This window comes from Schistocerca piceifrons, chromosome 1 (genome assembly GCF_021461385.2).
Source record: "Schistocerca piceifrons isolate TAMUIC-IGC-003096 chromosome 1, iqSchPice1.1, whole genome shotgun sequence".
Taxonomy (NCBI): Eukaryota; Metazoa; Arthropoda; class Insecta; order Orthoptera; family Acrididae; genus Schistocerca; species Schistocerca piceifrons.
The window spans coordinates 396,055,599-396,072,770 of NC_060138.1; the positions used below are offsets into that span (position 1 = coordinate 396,055,599).

The window sequence follows — 17,172 nt, forward strand, 5'->3', positions numbered from 1 at the left end:
CGCTACCGAAACAAACCAGCAGAGCCATCTCACAAACAGTATATTGCCTATTGTGGCGGCGTGCACTATTCAAAGTTGATGCACAGACTTGTACACTGCCAAAAGTCGATAGTCGCCTTGGACTCATTGACTTTCCCCACAAATGTGCGGCAATCCTGATTCACCGTATCGCCACTTTGCGTGAGATTGACCCAGGTGGGACAACAGCGGTGCTTTTCGACCGTTATCGCCTACAATCGGCGCGTGCACCAGTATGCTTGACACATATTCCATTCCGGATGACGACAGTCAAGGACTATCACCTCAATCAAAGTTACATCCTAGCAGTGGCCACCGACAAGGCACGCACATCGAAGCGCCTTTACTAGGCGCTTCGAGGCCAGCTCACACCACACAAATTGGAGGACAGACGACCGTCGGTCATCTGGCACCACGCTTGGGCTAATATCAACCACCTAGCCCTTCCCACAGAAGTTTCAGCGCTATGGTATCGCGTTGTAAACAATTTAATACCCACTAATCATCGCCTGGCGGCCATCCTCCTATGGCCCTCGGCTGCTTGCGGCCGATGTGGTGACGTAGACACCAGAGAGCATCGTCTCCTATGCCCTCACGTCACAGAAGTGTGGGACCTTGCACGTGTGCTATTAACGCTGATCGGTGGGACTACACTGGACTATGTGTCAGTCGACTGGTTCCTTAACCCTGGTATTCAGACCAACCCCCGAACACGACGTAACGCAATGGTGTGTCTCTTGGGCCAAACCATTTTCACGATCTATGACCTTTGCCTCGCAGATGCTGTCTCTTTCATGGACTACCTTTGGAGCCAGCATCGCCTGGCGGAATCTGACCGGAAATATACCATTACTTTTGCAAGATTTCTTAAAGTTGCAATGGTTCATGGTTATCAAAAGGTGTTCCGGGCTAACTAAGGCACCTCGTATAAGAATTGCCTGAGTGTACCCCTGGATCTTTGTCACTCGGACTTTCAAACTACCCTTGACTTACCCATACCCCAGATTTGATATTGGCCTTCTGGGCATCACTAGAGTAGACTGTTCTGTGATACTGATAATATGGAAATTGGTAACATGCGAATTGTGTGAACCTTGTATGAAAAATTATTGGAAAATTGGAAAACGCATAATCTATCTTAGAGGATTATTACTTTGTTAATTCTATGGGCGATGGGATTATCTCGCCAGTTCGTTTGAGTGTGCTGCGTCGCTGTTTTTTTTTTATTTTGCCTTCATTTCTGTCTTTATTTATTTCTTTCTATTTAGTTTTTAAAATCATCACTTGCCTCACACCTGCAGAGGGAGGTGTGTTTCTGAGTAGTGTGTCGTCGCCCCCTGAGGCATAGCAGAGTATGCCTCCGCTTTTATTTTCGGTTTATGGCAATAAGTCTTGCTACTAACAACACCCTGCTTTACGTGCTGCGTCGACACTAGAGGATGGCGGCATTTTTGGAGAGGAAAAGGTAGGGCTATAGGGGAGGTAGGAGGGAAAAAAAGTGTAGTATCTGTTCTTATCAGCTTAATATCTGATACGTCCTGCATCACACGACCAGAATATTAAACTCATTTTTGGCTTCTGACGGAGTGCTAGGGGCTTGCTCCACCTCTGTAGCGGGTTGGCCCGGCATTGCAGTACCGCCGCGATCGGCCCACCTAAAATTAATTAAAACACAGCCTGAAATGGGTTAACATTCTGCAGTGATCAGATATTCCGCTGGTAGCAAAACTTGTCGTAGTTGTTGATGTGCCCAGTAGTTAGTTGCTTACACACCACGATTTCTTTTAATTAATTTAAGATTATCTTAAGTAATTTTTTTTTTTTTTTTTTGCGGTTAGCCGGACCGCACTTGCAGCCGCATTACGCTAGGCTGGTAATTTATGGGGGCACAGGACAGTGCCTTCGGATGCCTCGTTAGCGTCTCTTATGGTCTGGTCACAGATAATTTTAATTAAATTGTTTGGAGTTATAACCTTAGCTCCTCGCGAACGTCGTCGTCGTCGCCGCCGCACGCACGCAGAATACGTGTGTACACACGCACACACACATATGCAGTAGGTGGTGGACGACGTAAGCACTCGGCTAGGTGTAGCTCGCGCCAGTATAGCTCGCACCGGCCTGACGCTGCTGTGGGGCGGCCTCACGGCTTCTCCACTGCCCTGGCAGCTAGCGGCGTTCAAATAGGAGTCGCAGTTTACTCCTCGACATGGAGGGTAGTACTGGGCTGTTGACGAGTGCTCTCGTATATTGTCGTTCCTTCCGGCACTTGCTTTTGCGATGTTTTCGACGGTCGCCTGTTGCCATATCAGCCCGCACCACCGTATGTCACTCCCTCATGTGGAACGCACACGCTGCAAGCATTTAGGCCCTGACACTGCGGTTTTTCATCTCTGGCGGTACTCCGCAAGGATACCGCCCTTCGATTGTGCCATTCCAGCACTAATCGAAGTGCTAGGTTTTCCGGCCTGTTAGGAGACCGCTTCTGCAAAATGTGCGAGGAGATTTTTGCTGGTTGCGAGCTACCCGCCGATTTTCTAGCTGTACGTATTGGCTTTAACCCAAAGGTCACAGGTCACTGATGGGCTAAAGACGTACGTCCCATCACCGTTCTTAACACTGATTTTAAGTTGGTGGCACGAAGTGTGGCTTCACGTCTTAAACAGGGAATGAATAAGGTACTTTGTCCCACTCAATCATGTGGCGTTTCGAATCGAACCACCTTCACCGCTGCTTCTATATACTGTGATGGTGTCTTACTCACCGACCGCCGACGCTCGAACCCCGGCTGCAATTGATCCCTAGATTTCGCCGGTGCCTCCGATAGGGTCTCCCATCCTACCTGCTGGCCGTTATGTAGCGGATGGGTTTCGGGGAGCACTTCATAAGAGTCATCCGGCACTTCTTGGATGGAGCAAATTCCACAATCATTGTGAACGGTTGCAGATCACGACCAATTCCCATCAGACGATCAGTTCGACAAGGGTGTCCCTTGTCAGTGTATTTTATCGCTTTGGCGCTGTACCCCATGCTGCGTGACATCGGACGGATGGTCGATGGTGTTCCTTTCCCAGGCGTCACCTTCCGCAGTGTGGCGTAGGCGGATGGTGTAGGTGTGTTTGTAGCAAACGCCAGGGACATCGATTCGGTTCGCCGAGTCCTCCACGTTTATGAACGAGCATCCGGTGGCATGTTAAAATCCAACAAAATGGTGCTAATCCCACTAGGACCACGATCATTGACCATCGAACGCCCATGCTACCGGATTGTAGGGGAACAACGTATCTTGGGTCTTGAGGTGACTGCCTGTCCACAGCGCATGTTAACACTCACGTGCAGGCGGATTCTCACGCGCATCAGAGGACTTTGCGTGAGTCACACTGATCAACGACTCGACCTCCATCAACGAATCCAACTGATTAATACTTACATCCTATCACGGGCATGGTATGTAGCACAACTCCTTACGCTACCGAAACAAACCAGCAGAGCCATCTCACAAACAGTATATTGCCTATTGTGGCGGCGTGCACTATTCAAAGTTGATGCACAGACTTGTACACTGCCAAAAGTCGATAGTCGCCTTGGACTCATTGACTTTCCCCACAAATGTGCGGCAATCCTGATTCACCGTATCGCCACTTTGCGTGAGATTGACCCAGGTGGGACAACAGCGGTGCTTTTCGACCGTTATCGCCTACAATCGGCGCGTGCACCAGTATGCTTGACACATATTCCATTCCGGATGACGACAGTCAAGGACTATCACCTCAATCAAAGTTACATCCTAGCAGTGGCCACCGACAAGGCACGCACATCGAAGCGCCTTTACTAGGCGCTTCGAGGCCAGCTCACACCACACAAATTGGAGGACAGACGACCATCGGTCATCTGGCACCACGCTTGGGCTAATATCAACCACCTAGCCCTTCCCACAGAAGTTTCAGCGCTATGGTATCGCGTTGTAAACAATTTAATACCCACTAATCATCGCCTGGCGGCCATCCTCCTATGGCCCTCGGCTGCTTGCGGCCGATGTGGTGACGTAGACACCAGAGAGCATCGTCTCCTATGCCCTCACGTCACAGAAGTGTGGGACCTTGCACGTGTGCTATTAACGCTGATCGGTGGGACTACACTGGACTATGTGTCAGTCGACTGGTTCCTTAACCCTGGTATTCAGACCAACCCCCGAACACGACGTAACGCAATGGTGTGTCTCTTGGGCCAAACCATTTTCACGATCTATGACCTTTGCCTCGCAGATGCTGTCTCTTTCATGGACTACCTTTGGAGCCAGCATCGCCTGGCGGAATCTGACCGGAAATATACCATTACTTTTGCAAGATTTCTTAAAGTTGCAATGGTTCATGGTTATCAAAAGGTGTTCCGGGCTAACTAAGGCACCTCGTATAAGAATTGCCTGAGTGTACCCCTGGATCTTTGTCACTCGGACTTTCAAACTACCCTTGACTTACCCATACCCCAGATTTGATATTGGCCTTCTGGGCATCACTAGAGTAGACTGTTCTGTGATACTGATAATATGGAAATTGGTAACATGCGAATTGTGTGAACCTTGTATGAAAAATTATTGGAAAATTGGAAAACGCATAATCTATCTTAGAGGATTATTACTTTGTTAATTCTATGGGCGATGGGATTATCTCGCCAGTTCGTTTGAGTGTGCTGCGTCGCTGTTTTTTTTTTATTTTGCCTTCATTTCTGTCTTTATTTATTTCTTTCTATTTAGTTTTTAAAATCATCACTTGCCTCACACCTGCAGAGGGAGGTGTGTTTCTGAGTAGTGTGTCGTCGCCCCCTGAGGCATAGCAGAGTATGCCTCCGCTTTTATTTTCGGTTTATGGCAATAAGTCTTGCTACTAACAACACCCTGCTTTACGTGCTGCGTCGACACTAGAGGATGGCGGCATTTTTGGAGAGGAAAAGGTAGGGCTATAGGGGAGGTAGGAGGGAAAAAAAGTGTAGTATCTGTTCTTATCAGCTTAATATCTGATACGTCCTGCATCACACGACCAGAATATTAAACTCATTTTTGGCTTCTGACGGAGTGCTAGGGGCTTGCTCCACCTCTGTAGCGGGTTGGCCCGGCATTGCAGTACCGCCGGGATCGGCCCACCTAAAATTAATTAAAACACAGCCTGAAATGGGTTAACATTCTGCAGTGATCAGATATTCCGCTGGTAGCAAAACTTGTCGTAGTTGTTGATGTGCCCAGTAGTTAGTTGCTTACACACCACGATTTCTTTTAATTAATTTAAGATTATCTTAAGTAATTTTTTTTTTTTTTTTTTTTTTTTTTTGCGGTTAGCCGGACCGCACTTGCAGCCGCATTACGCTAGGCTGGTAATTTATGGGGGCACAGGACAGTGCCTTCGGATGCCTCGTTAGCGTCTCTTATGGTCTGGTCACAGATAATTTTAATTAAATTGTTTGGAGTTATAACCTTAGCTCCTCGCGAACGTCGTCGTCGTCGTCGTCGCCGCCGCACGCACGCAGAATACGTGTGTACACACGCACACACACATATGCAGTAGGTGGTGGACGACGTAAGCACTCGGCTAGGTGTAGCTCGCGCCAGTATAGCTCGCACCGGCCTGACGCTGCTGTGGGGCGGCCTCACGGCTTCTCCACTGCCCTGGCAGCTAGCGGCGTTCAAATAGGAGTCGCAGTTTACTCCTCGACATGGAGGGTAGTACTGGGCTGTTGACGAGTGCTCTCGTATATTGTCGTTCCTTCCGGCACTTGCTTTTGCGATGTTTTCGACGGTCGCCTGTTGCCATATCAGCCCGCACCACCGTATGTCACTCCCTCATGTGGAACGCACACGCTGCAAGCATTTAGGCCCTGACACTGCGGTTTTTCATCTCTGGCGGTACTCCGCAAGGATACCGCCCTTCGATTGTGCCATTCCAGCACTAATCGGAGTGCTAGGTTTTCCGGCCTGTTAGGAGACCGCTTCTGCAAAATGTGCGAGGAGATTTTTGCTGGTTGCGAGCTACCCGCCGATTTTCTAGCTGTACGTATTGGCTTTAATCCAAAGGTCACAGGTCACTGATGGGCTAAAGACGTACGTCCCATCACCGTTCTTAACACTGATTTTAAGTTGGTGGCACGAAGTGTGGCTTCACGTCTTAAACAGGGAATGAATAAGGTACTTTGTCCCACTCAATCATGTGGCGTTTCGAATCGAACCACCTTCACCGCTGCTTCTAGATACTGTGATGGTGTCTTACTCACCGACCGCCGACGCTCGAACCCCGGCTGCAATTGATCCCTAGATTTCGCCGGTGCCTCCGATAGGGTCTCCCATCCTACCTGCTGGCCGTTATGTAGCGGATGGGTTTCGGGGAGCACTTCATAAGAGTCATCCGGCACTTCTTGGATGGAGCAAATTCCACAATCATTGTGAACGGTTGCAGATCACGACCAATTCCCATCAGACGATCAGTTCGACAAGGGTGTCCCTTGTCAGTGTATTTTATCGCTTTGGCGCTGTACCCCATGCTGCGTGACATCGGACGGATGGTCGATGGTGTTCCTTTCCCAGGCGTCACCTTCCGCAGTGTGGCGTAGGCGGATGGTGTAGGTGTGTTTGTAGCAAACGCCAGGGACATCGATTCGGTTCGCCGAGTCCTCCACGTTTATGAACGAGCATCCGGTGGCATGTTAAAATCCAACAAAATGGTGCTAATCCCACTAGGACCACGATCATTGACCATCGAACGCCCATGCTACCGGATTGTAGGGGAACAACGTATCTTGGGTCTTGAGGTGACTGCCTGTCCACAGCGCATGTTAACACTCACGTGCAGGCGGATTCTCACGCGCATCAGAGGACTTTGCGTGAGTCACACTGATCAACGACTCGACCTCCATCAACGAATCCAACTGATTAATACTTACATCCTATCACGGGCATGGTATGTAGCACAACTCCTTACGCTACCGAAACAAACCAGCAGAGCCATCTCACAAACAGTATATTGCCTATTGTGGCGGCGTGCACTATTCAAAGTTGATGCACAGACTTGTACACTGCCAAAAGTCGATAGTCGCCTTGGACTCATTGACTTTCCCCACAAATGTGCGGCAATCCTGATTCACCATATCGCCACTTTGCGTGAGATTGACCCAGGTGGGACAACAGCGGTGCTTTTCGACCGTTATCGCCTACAATCGGCGCGTGCACCAGTATGCTTGACACATATTCCATTCCGGATGACGACAGTCAAGGACTATCACCTCAATCAAAGTTACATCCTAGCAGTGGCCACCGACAAGGCACGCACATCGAAGCGCCTTTACTAGGCGCTTCGAGGCCAGCTCACACCACACAAATTGGAGGACAGACGACCGTCGGTCATCTGGCACCACGCTTGGGCTAATATCAACCACCTAGCCCTTCCCACAGAAGTTTCAGCGCTATGGTATCGCGTTGTAAACAATTTAATACCCACTAATCATCGCCTGGCGGCCATCCTCCTATGGCCCTCGGCTGCTTGCGGCCGATGTGGTGACGTAGACACCAGAGAGCATCGTCTCCTATGCCCTCACGTCACAGAAGTGTGGGACCTTGCACGTGTGCTATTAACGCTGATCGGTGGGACTACACTGGACTATGTGTCAGTCGACTGGTTCCTTAACCCTGGTATTGAGACCAACCCCCGAACACGACGTAACGCAATGGTGTGTCTCTTGGGCCAAACCATTTTCACGATCTATGACCATTGCCTCGCAGATGCTGTCTCTTTCATGTACTACCTTTGGAGCCAGCATCGCCTGGCGGAATCTGACCGGAAATATACCATTACTTTTGCAAGATTTCTTAAAGTTGCAATGGTTCATGGTTATCAAAAGGTGTTCCGGGCTAACTAAGGCACCTCGTATAAGAATTGCCTGAGTGTACCCCTGGATCTTTGTCACTCGGACTTTCAAACTACCCTTGACTTACCCATACCCCAGATTTGATATTGGCCTTCTGGGCATCACTAGAGTAGACTGTTCTGTGATACTGATAATATGGAAATTGGTAACATGCGAATTGTGTGAACCTTGTATGAAAAATTATTGGAAAATTGGAAAACGCATAATCTATCTTAGAGGATTATTACTTTGTTAATTCTATGGGCGATGGGATTATCTCGCCAGTTCGTTTGAGTGTGCTGCGTCGCTGTTTTTTTTTTTTATTTTGCCTTCATTTCTGTCTTTATTTATTTCTTTCTATTTAGTTTTTAAAATCATCACTTGCCTCACACCTGCAGAGGGAGGTGTGTTTCTGAGTAGTGTGTCGTCGCCCCCTGAGGCATAGCAGAGTATGCCTCCGCTTTTATTTTCGGTTTATGGCAATAAGTCTTGCTACTAACAACACCCTGCTTTACGTGCTGCGTCGACACTAGAGGATGGCGGCATTTTTGGAGAGGAAAAGGTAGGGCTATAGGGGAGGTAGGAGGGAAAAAAAGTGTAGTATCTGTTCTTATCAGCTTAATATCTGATACGTCCTGCATCACACGACCAGAATATTAAACTCATTTTTGGCTTCTGACGGAGTGCTAGGGGCTTGCTCCACCTCTGTAGCGGGTTGGCCCGGCATTGCAGTACCGCCGCGATCGGCCCACCTAAAATTAATTAAAACACAGCCTGAAATGGGTTAACATTCTGCAGTGATCAGATATTCCGCTGGTAGCAAAACTTGTCGTAGTTGTTGATGTGCCCAGTAGTTAGTTGCTTACACACCACGATTTCTTTTAATTAATTTAAGATTATCTTAAGTAATTTTTTTTTTTTTTTTTTGCGGTTAGCCGGACCGCACTTGCAGCCGCATTACGCTAGGCTGGTAATTTATGGGGGCACAGGACAGTGCCTTCGGATGCCTCGTTAGCGTCTCTTATGGTCTGGTCACAGATAATTTTAATTAAATTGTTTGGAGTTATAACCTTAGCTCCTCGCGAACGTCGTCGTCGTCGCCGCCGCACGCACGCAGAATACGTGTGTACACACGCACACACACATATGCAGTAGGTGGTGGACGACGTAAGCACTCGGCTAGGTGTAGCTCGCGCCAGTATAGCTCGCACCGGCCTGACGCTGCTGTGGGGCGGCCTCACGGCTTCTCCACTGCCCTGGCAGCTAGCGGCGTTCAAATAGGAGTCGCAGTTTACTCCTCGACATGGAGGGTAGTACTGGGCTGTTGACGAGTGCTCTCGTATATTGTCGTTCCTTCCGGCACTTGCTTTTGCGATGTTTTCGACGGTCGCCTGTTGCCATATCAGCCCGCACCACCGTATGTCACTCCCTCATGTAGAACGCACACGCTGCAAGCATTTAGGCCCTGACACTGCGGTTTTTCATCTCTGGCGGTACTCCGCAAGGATACCGCCCTTCGATTGTGCCATTCCAGCACTAATCGAAGTGCTAGGTTTTCCGGCCTGTTAGGAGACCGCTTCTGCAAAATGTGCGAGGAGATTTTTGCTGGTTGCGAGCTACCCGCCGATTTTCTAGCTGTACGTATTGGCTTTAATCCAAAGGTCACAGGTCACTGATGGGCTAAAGACGTACGTCCCATCACCGTTCTTAACACTGATTTTAAGTTGGTGGCACGAAGTGTGGCTTCACGTCTTAAACAGGGAATGAATAAGGTACTTTGTCCCACTCAATCATGTGGCGCTTCGAATCGAACCACCTTCACCGCTGCTTCTATATACTGTGATGGTGTCTTACTCACCGACCGCCGACGCTCGAACCCCGGCTGCAATTGATCCCTAGATTTCGCCGGTGCCTCCGATAGGGTCTCCCATCCTACCTGCTGGCCGTTATGTAGCGGATGGGTTTCGGGGAGCACTTCATAAGAGTCATCCGGCACTTCTTGGATGGAGCAAATTCCACAATCATTGTGAACGGTTGCAGATCACGACCAATTCCCATCAGACGATCAGTTCGACAAGGGTGTCCCTTGTCAGTGTATTTTATCGCTTTGGCGCTGTACCCCATGCTGCGTGACATCGGACGGATGGTCGATGGTGTTCCTTTCCCAGGCGTCACCTTCCGCAGTGTGGCGTAGGCGGATGGTGTAGGTGTGTTTGTAGCAAACGCCAGGGACATCGATTCGGTTCGCCGAGTCCTCCACGTTTATGAACGAGCATCCGGTGGCATGTTAAAATCCAACAAAATGGTGCTAATCCCACTAGGACCACGATCATTGACCATCGAACGCCCATGCTACCGGATTGTAGGGGAACAACGTATCTTGGGTCTTGAGGTGACTGCCTGTCCACAGCGCATGTTAACACTCACGTGCAGGCGGATTCTCACGCGCATCAGAGGACTTTGCGTGAGTCACACTGATCAACGACTCGACCTCCATCAACGAATCCAACTGATTAATACTTACATCCTATCACGGGCATGGTATGTAGCACAACTCCTTACGCTACCGAAACAAACCAGCAGAGCCATCTCACAAACAGTATATTGCCTATTGTGGCGGCGTGCACTATTCAAAGTTGATGCACAGACTTGTACACTGCCAAAAGTCGATAGTCGCCTTGGACTCATTGACTTTCCCCACAAATGTGCGGCAATCCTGATTCACCGTATCGCCACTTTGCGTGAGATTGACCCAGGTGGGACAACAGCGGTGCTTTTCGACCGTTATCGCCTACAATCGGCGCGTGCACCAGTATGCTTGACACATATTCCATTCCGGATGACGACAGTCAAGGACTATCACCTCAATCAAAGTTACATCCTAGCAGTGGCCACCGACAAGGCACGCACATCGAAGCGCCTTTACTAGGCGCTTCGAGGCCAGCTCACACCACACAAATTGGAGGACAGACGACCGTCGGTCATCTGGCACCACGCTTGGGCTAATATCAACCACCTAGCCCTTCCCACAGAAGTTTCAGCGCTATGGTATCGCGTTGTAAACAATTTAATACCCACTAATCATCGCCTGGCGGCCATCCTCCTATGGCCCTCGGCTGCTTGCGGCCGATGTGGTGACGTAGACACCAGAGAGCATCGTCTCCTATGCCCTCACGTCACAGAAGTGTGGGACCTTGCACGTGTGCTATTAACGCTGATCGGTGGGACTACACTGGACTATGTGTCAGTCGACTGGTTCCTTAACCCTGGTATTCAGACCAACCCCCGAACACGACGTAACGCAATGGTGTGTCTCTTGGGCCAAACCATTTTCACGATCTATGACCATTGCCTCGCAGATGCTGTCTCTTTCATGTACTACCTTTGGAGCCAGCATCGCCTGGCGGAATCTGACCGGAAATATACCATTACTTTTGCAAGATTTCTTAAAGTTGCAATGGTTCATGGTTATCAAAAGGTGTTCCGGGCTAACTAAGGCACCTCGTATAAGAATTGCCTGAGTGTACCCCTGGATCTTTGTCACTCGGACTTTCAAACTACCCTTGACTTACCCATACCCCAGATTTGATATTGGCCTTCTGGGCATCACTAGAGTAGACTGTTCTGTGATACTGATAATATGGAAATTGGTAACATGCGAATTGTGTGAACCTTGTATGAAAAATTATTGGAAAATTGGAAAACGCATAATCTATCTTAGAGGATTATTACTTTGTTAATTCTATGGGCGATGGGATTATCTCGCCAGTTCGTTTGAGTGTGCTGCGTCGCTGTTTTTTTTTTTTTATTTTGCCTTCATTTCTGTCTTTATTTATTTCTTTCTATTTAGTTTTTAAAATCATCACTTGCCTCACACCTGCAGAGGGAGGTGTGTTTCTGAGTAGTGTGTCGTCGCCCCCTGAGGCATAGCAGAGTATGCCTCCGCTTTTATTTTCGGTTTATGGCAATAAGTCTTGCTACTAACAACACCCTGCTTTACGTGCTGCGTCGACACTAGAGGATGGCGGCATTTTTGGAGAGGAAAAGGTAGGGCTATAGGGGAGGTAGGAGGGAAAAAAAGTGTAGTATCTGTTCTTATCAGCTTAATATCTGATACGTCCTGCATCACACGACCAGAATATTAAACTCATTTTTGGCTTCTGACGGAGTGCTAGGGGCTTGCTCCACCTCTGTAGCGGGTTGGCCCGGCATTGCAGTACCGCCGGGATCGGCCCACCTAAAATTAATTAAAACACAGCCTGAAATGGGTTAACATTCTGCAGTGATCAGATATTCCGCTGGTAGCAAAACTTGTCGTAGTTGTTGATGTGCCCAGTAGTTAGTTGCTTACACACCACGATTTCTTTTAATTAATTTAAGATTATCTTAAGTAATTTTTTTTTTTTTTGCGGTTAGCCGGACCGCACTTGCAGCCGCATTACGCTTGGCTGGTAATTTATGGGGGCACAGGACAGTGCCTTCGGATGCCTCGTTAGCGTCTCTTATGGTCTGGTCACAGATAATTTTAATTAAATTGTTTGGAGTTATAACCTTAGCTCCTCGCGAACGTCGTCGTCGTCGTCGCCGCCGCACGCACGCAGAATACGTGTGTACACACGCACACACACATATGCAGTAGGTGGTGGACGACGTAAGCACTCGGCTAGGTGTAGCTCGCGCCAGTATAGCTCGCACCGGCCTGACGCTGCTGTGGGGCGGCCTCACGGCTTCTCCACTGCCCTGGCAGCTAGCGGCGTTCAAATAGGAGTCGCAGTTTACTCCTCGACATGGAGGGTAGTACTGGGCTGTTGACGAGTGCTCTCGTATATTGTCGTTCCTTCCGGCACTTGCTTTTGCGATGTTTTCGACGGTCGCCTGTTGCCATATCAGCCCGCACCACCGTATGTCACTCCCTCATGTGGAACGCACACGCTGCAAGCATTTAGGCCCTGACACTGCGGTTTTTCATCTCTGGCGGTACTCCGCAAGGATACCGCCCTTCGATTGTGCCATTCCAGCACTAATCGAAGTGCTAGGTTTTCCGGCCTGTTAGGAGACCGCTTCTGCAAAATGTGCGAGGAGATTTTTGCTGGTTGCGAGCTACCCGCCGATTTTCTAGCTGTACGTATTGGCTTTAATCCAAAGGTCACAGGTCACTGATGGGCTAAAGACGTACGTCCCATCACCGTTCTTAACACTGATTTTAAGTTGGTGGCACGAAGTGTGGCTTCACGTCTTAAACAGGGAATGAATAAGGTACTTTGTCCCACTCAATCATGTGGCGCTTCGAATCGAACCACCTTCACCGCTGCTTCTATATACTGTGATGGTGTCTTACTCACCGACCGCCGACGCTCGAACCCCGGCTGCAATTGATCCCTAGATTTCGCCGGTGCCTCCGATAGGGTCTCCCATCCTACCTGCTGGCCGTTATGTAGCGGATGGGTTTCGGGGAGCACTTCATAAGAGTCATCCGGCACTTCTTGGATGGAGCAAATTCCACAATCATTGTGAACGGTTGCAGATCACGACCAATTCCCATCAGACGATCAGTTCGACAAGGGTGTCCCTTGTCAGTGTATTTTATCGCTTTGGCGCTGTACCCCATGCTGCGTGACATCGGACGGATGGTCGATGGTGTTCCTTTCCCAGGCGTCACCTTCCGCAGTGTGGCGTAGGCGGATGGTGTAGGTGTGTTTGTAGCAAACGCCAGGGACATCGATTCGGTTCGCCGAGTCCTCCACGTTTATGAACGAGCATCCGGTGCCATGTTAAAATCCAACAAAATGGTGCTAATCCCACTAGGACCACGATCATTGACCATCGAACGCCCATGCTACCGGATTGTAGGGGAACAACGTATCTTGGGTCTTGAGGTGACTGCCTGTCCACAGCGCATGTTAACACTCACGTGCAGGCGGATTCTCACGCGCATCAGAGGACTTTGCGTGAGTCACACTGATCAACGACTCGACCTCCATCAACGAATCCAACTGATTAATACTTACATCCTATCACGGGCATGGTATGTAGCACAACTCCTTACGCTACCGAAACAAACCAGCAGAGCCATCTCACAAACAGTATATTGCCTATTGTGGCGGCGTGCACTATTCAAAGTTGATGCACAGACTTGTACACTGCCAAAAGTCGATAGTCGCCTTGGACTCATTGACTTTCCCCACAAATGTGCGGCAATCCTGATTCACCGTATCGCCACTTTGCGTGAGATTGACCCAGGTGGGACAACAGCGGTGCTTTTCGACCGTTATCGCCTACAATCGGCGCGTGCACCAGTATGCTTGACACATATTCCATTCCGGATGACGACAGTCAAGGACTATCACCTCAATCAAAGTTACATCCTAGCAGTGGCCACCGACAAGGCACGCACATCGAAGCGCCTTTACTAGGCGCTTCGAGGCCAGCTCACACCACACAAATTGGAGGACAGACGACCGTCGGTCATCTGGCACCACGCTTGGGCTAATATCAACCACCTAGCCCTTCCCACAGAAGTTTCAGCGCTATGGTATCGCGTTGTAAACAATTTAATACCCACTAATCATCGCCTGGCGGCCATCCTCCTATGGCCCTCGGCTGCTTGCGGCCGATGTGGTGACGTAGACACCAGAGAGCATCGTCTCCTATGCCCTCACGTCACAGAAGTGTGGGACCTTGCACGTGTGCTATTAACGCTGATCGGTGGGACTACACTGGACTATGTGTCAGTCGACTGGTTCCTTAACCCTGGTATTGAGACCAACCCCCGAACACGACGTAACGCAATGGTGTGTCTCTTGGGCCAAACCATTTTCACGATCTATGACCATTGCCTCGCAGATGCTGTCTCTTTCATGTACTACCTTTGGAGCCAGCATCGCCTGGCGGAATCTGACCGGAAATATACCATTACTTTTGCAAGATTTCTTAAAGTTGCAATGGTTCATGGTTATCAAAAGGTGTTCCGGGCTAACTAAGGCACCTCGTATAAGAATTGCCTGAGTGTACCCCTGGATCTTTGTCACTCGGACTTTCAAACTACCCTTGACTTACCCATACCCCAGATTTGATATTGGCCTTCTGGGCATCACTAGAGTAGACTGTTCTGTGATACTGATAATATGGAAATTGGTAACATGCGAATTGTGTGAACCTTGTATGAAAAATTATTGGAAAATTGGAAAACGCATAATCTATCTTAGAGGATTATTACTTTGTTAATTCTATGGGCGATGGGATTATCTCGCCAGTTCGTTTGAGTGTGCTGCGTCGCTGTTTTTTATTTTTATTTTGCCTTCATTTCTGTCTTTATTTATTTCTTTCTATTTAGTTTTTAAAATCATCACTTGCCTCACACCTGCAGAGGGAGGTGTGTTTCTGAGTAGTGTGTCGTCGCCCCCTGAGGCATAGCAGAGTATGCCTCCGCTTTTATTTTCGGTTTATGGCAATAAGTCTTGCTACTAACAACACCCTGCTTTACGTGCTGCGTCGACACTAGAGGATGGCGGCATTTTTGGAGAGGAAAAGGTAGGGCTATAGGGGAGGTAGGAGGGAAAAAAAGTGTAGTATCTGTTCTTATCAGCTTAATATCTGATACGTCCTGCATCACACGACCAGAATATTAAACTCATTTTTGGCTTCTGACGGAGTGCTAGGGGCTTGCTCCACCTCTGTAGCGGGTTGGCCCGGCATTGCAGTACCGCCGGGATCGGCCCACCTAAAATTAATTAAAACACAGCCTGAAATGGGTTAACATTCTGCAGTGATCAGATATTCCGCTGGTAGCAAAACTTGTCGTAGTTGTTGATGTGCCCAGTAGTTAGTTGCTTACACACCACGATTTCTTTTAATTAATTTAAGATTATCTTAAGTAATTTTTTTTTTTTTTTTTTTTTTTTTGCGGTTAGCCGGACCGCACTTGCAGCCGCATTACGCTAGGCTGGTAATTTATGGGGGCACAGGACAGTGCCTTCGGATGCCTCGTTAGCGTCTCTTATGGTCTGGTCACAGATAATTTTAATTAAATTGTTTGGAGTTATAACCTTAGCTCCTCGCGAACGTCGTCGTCGTCGTCGTCGCCGCCGCACGCACGCAGAATACGTGTGTACACACGCACACACACATATGCAGTAGGTGGTGGACGACGTAAGCACTCGGCTAGGTGTAGCTCGCGCCAGTATAGCTCGCACCGGCCTGACGCTGCTGTGGGGCGGCCTCACGGCTTCTCCACTGCCCTGGCAGCTAGCGGCGTTCAAATAGGAGTCGCAGTTTACTCCTCGACATGGAGGGTAGTACTGGGCTGTTGACGAGTGCTCTCGTATATTGTCGTTCCTTCCGGCACTTGCTTTTGCGATGTTTTCGACGGTCGCCTGTTGCCATATCAGCCCGCACCACCGTATGTCACTCCCTCATGTGGAACGCACACGCTGCAAGCATTTAGGCCCTGACACTGCGGTTTTTCATCTCTGGCGGTACTCCGCAAGGATACCGCCCTTCGATTGTGCCATTCCAGCACTAATCGGAGTGCTAGGTTTTCCGGCCTGTTAGGAGACCGCTTCTGCAAAATGTGCGAGGAGATTTTTGCTGGTTGCGAGCTACCCGCCGATTTTCTAGCTGTACGTATTGGCTTTAATCCAAAGGTCACAGGTCACTGATGGGCTAAAGACGTACGTCCCATCACCGTTCTTAACACTGATTTTAAGTTGGTGGCACGAAGTGTGGCTTCACGTCTTAAACAGGGAATGAATAAGGTACTTTGTCCCACTCAATCATGTGGCGTTTCGAATCGAACCACCTTCACCGCTGCTTCTATATACTGTGATGGTGTCTTACTCACCGACCGCCGACGCTCGAACCCCGGCTGCAATTGATCCCTAGATTTCGCCGGTGCCTCCGATAGGGTCTCCCATCCTACCTGCTGGCCGTTATGTAGCGGATGGGTTTCGGGGAGCACTTCATAAGAGTCATCCGGCACTTCTTGGATGGAGCAAATTCCACAATCATTGTGAACGGTTGCAGATCACGACCAATTCCCATCAGACGATCAGTTCGACAAGGGTGTCCCTTGTCAGTGTATTTTATCGCTTTGGCGCTGTACCCCATGCTGCGTGACATCGGACGGATGGTCGATGGTGTTCCTTTCCCAGGCGTCACCTTCCGCAGTGTGGCGTAGGCGGATGGTGTAGGTGTGTTTGTAGCAAACGCCAGGGACATCGATTCGGTTCGCCGAGTCCTCCACGTTTATGAACGAGCATCCGGTGGCATGTT

General features: G+C 49.2%; 5 pseudogenes; all 5 read left to right on the forward strand.

Moving 5' to 3' along the window:
- Positions 1–1,465: 1,465 nt before the first annotated feature.
- On the forward strand, positions 1,466–1,678 carry LOC124721298 (annotated as a pseudogene).
- A 3,269-nt stretch (positions 1,679–4,947) lies between these two features.
- LOC124719459 lies at positions 4,948–5,160 on the forward strand (annotated as a pseudogene).
- Positions 5,161–8,446: 3,286 nt separating this feature from the next.
- LOC124721305 lies at positions 8,447–8,659 on the forward strand (annotated as a pseudogene).
- A 3,272-nt stretch (positions 8,660–11,931) lies between these two features.
- LOC124719470 lies at positions 11,932–12,144 on the forward strand (annotated as a pseudogene).
- Positions 12,145–15,414: 3,270 nt separating this feature from the next.
- Positions 15,415–15,627, forward strand: LOC124719481 (annotated as a pseudogene).
- The last annotated feature ends 1,545 nt before the right edge of the window (positions 15,628–17,172 follow it).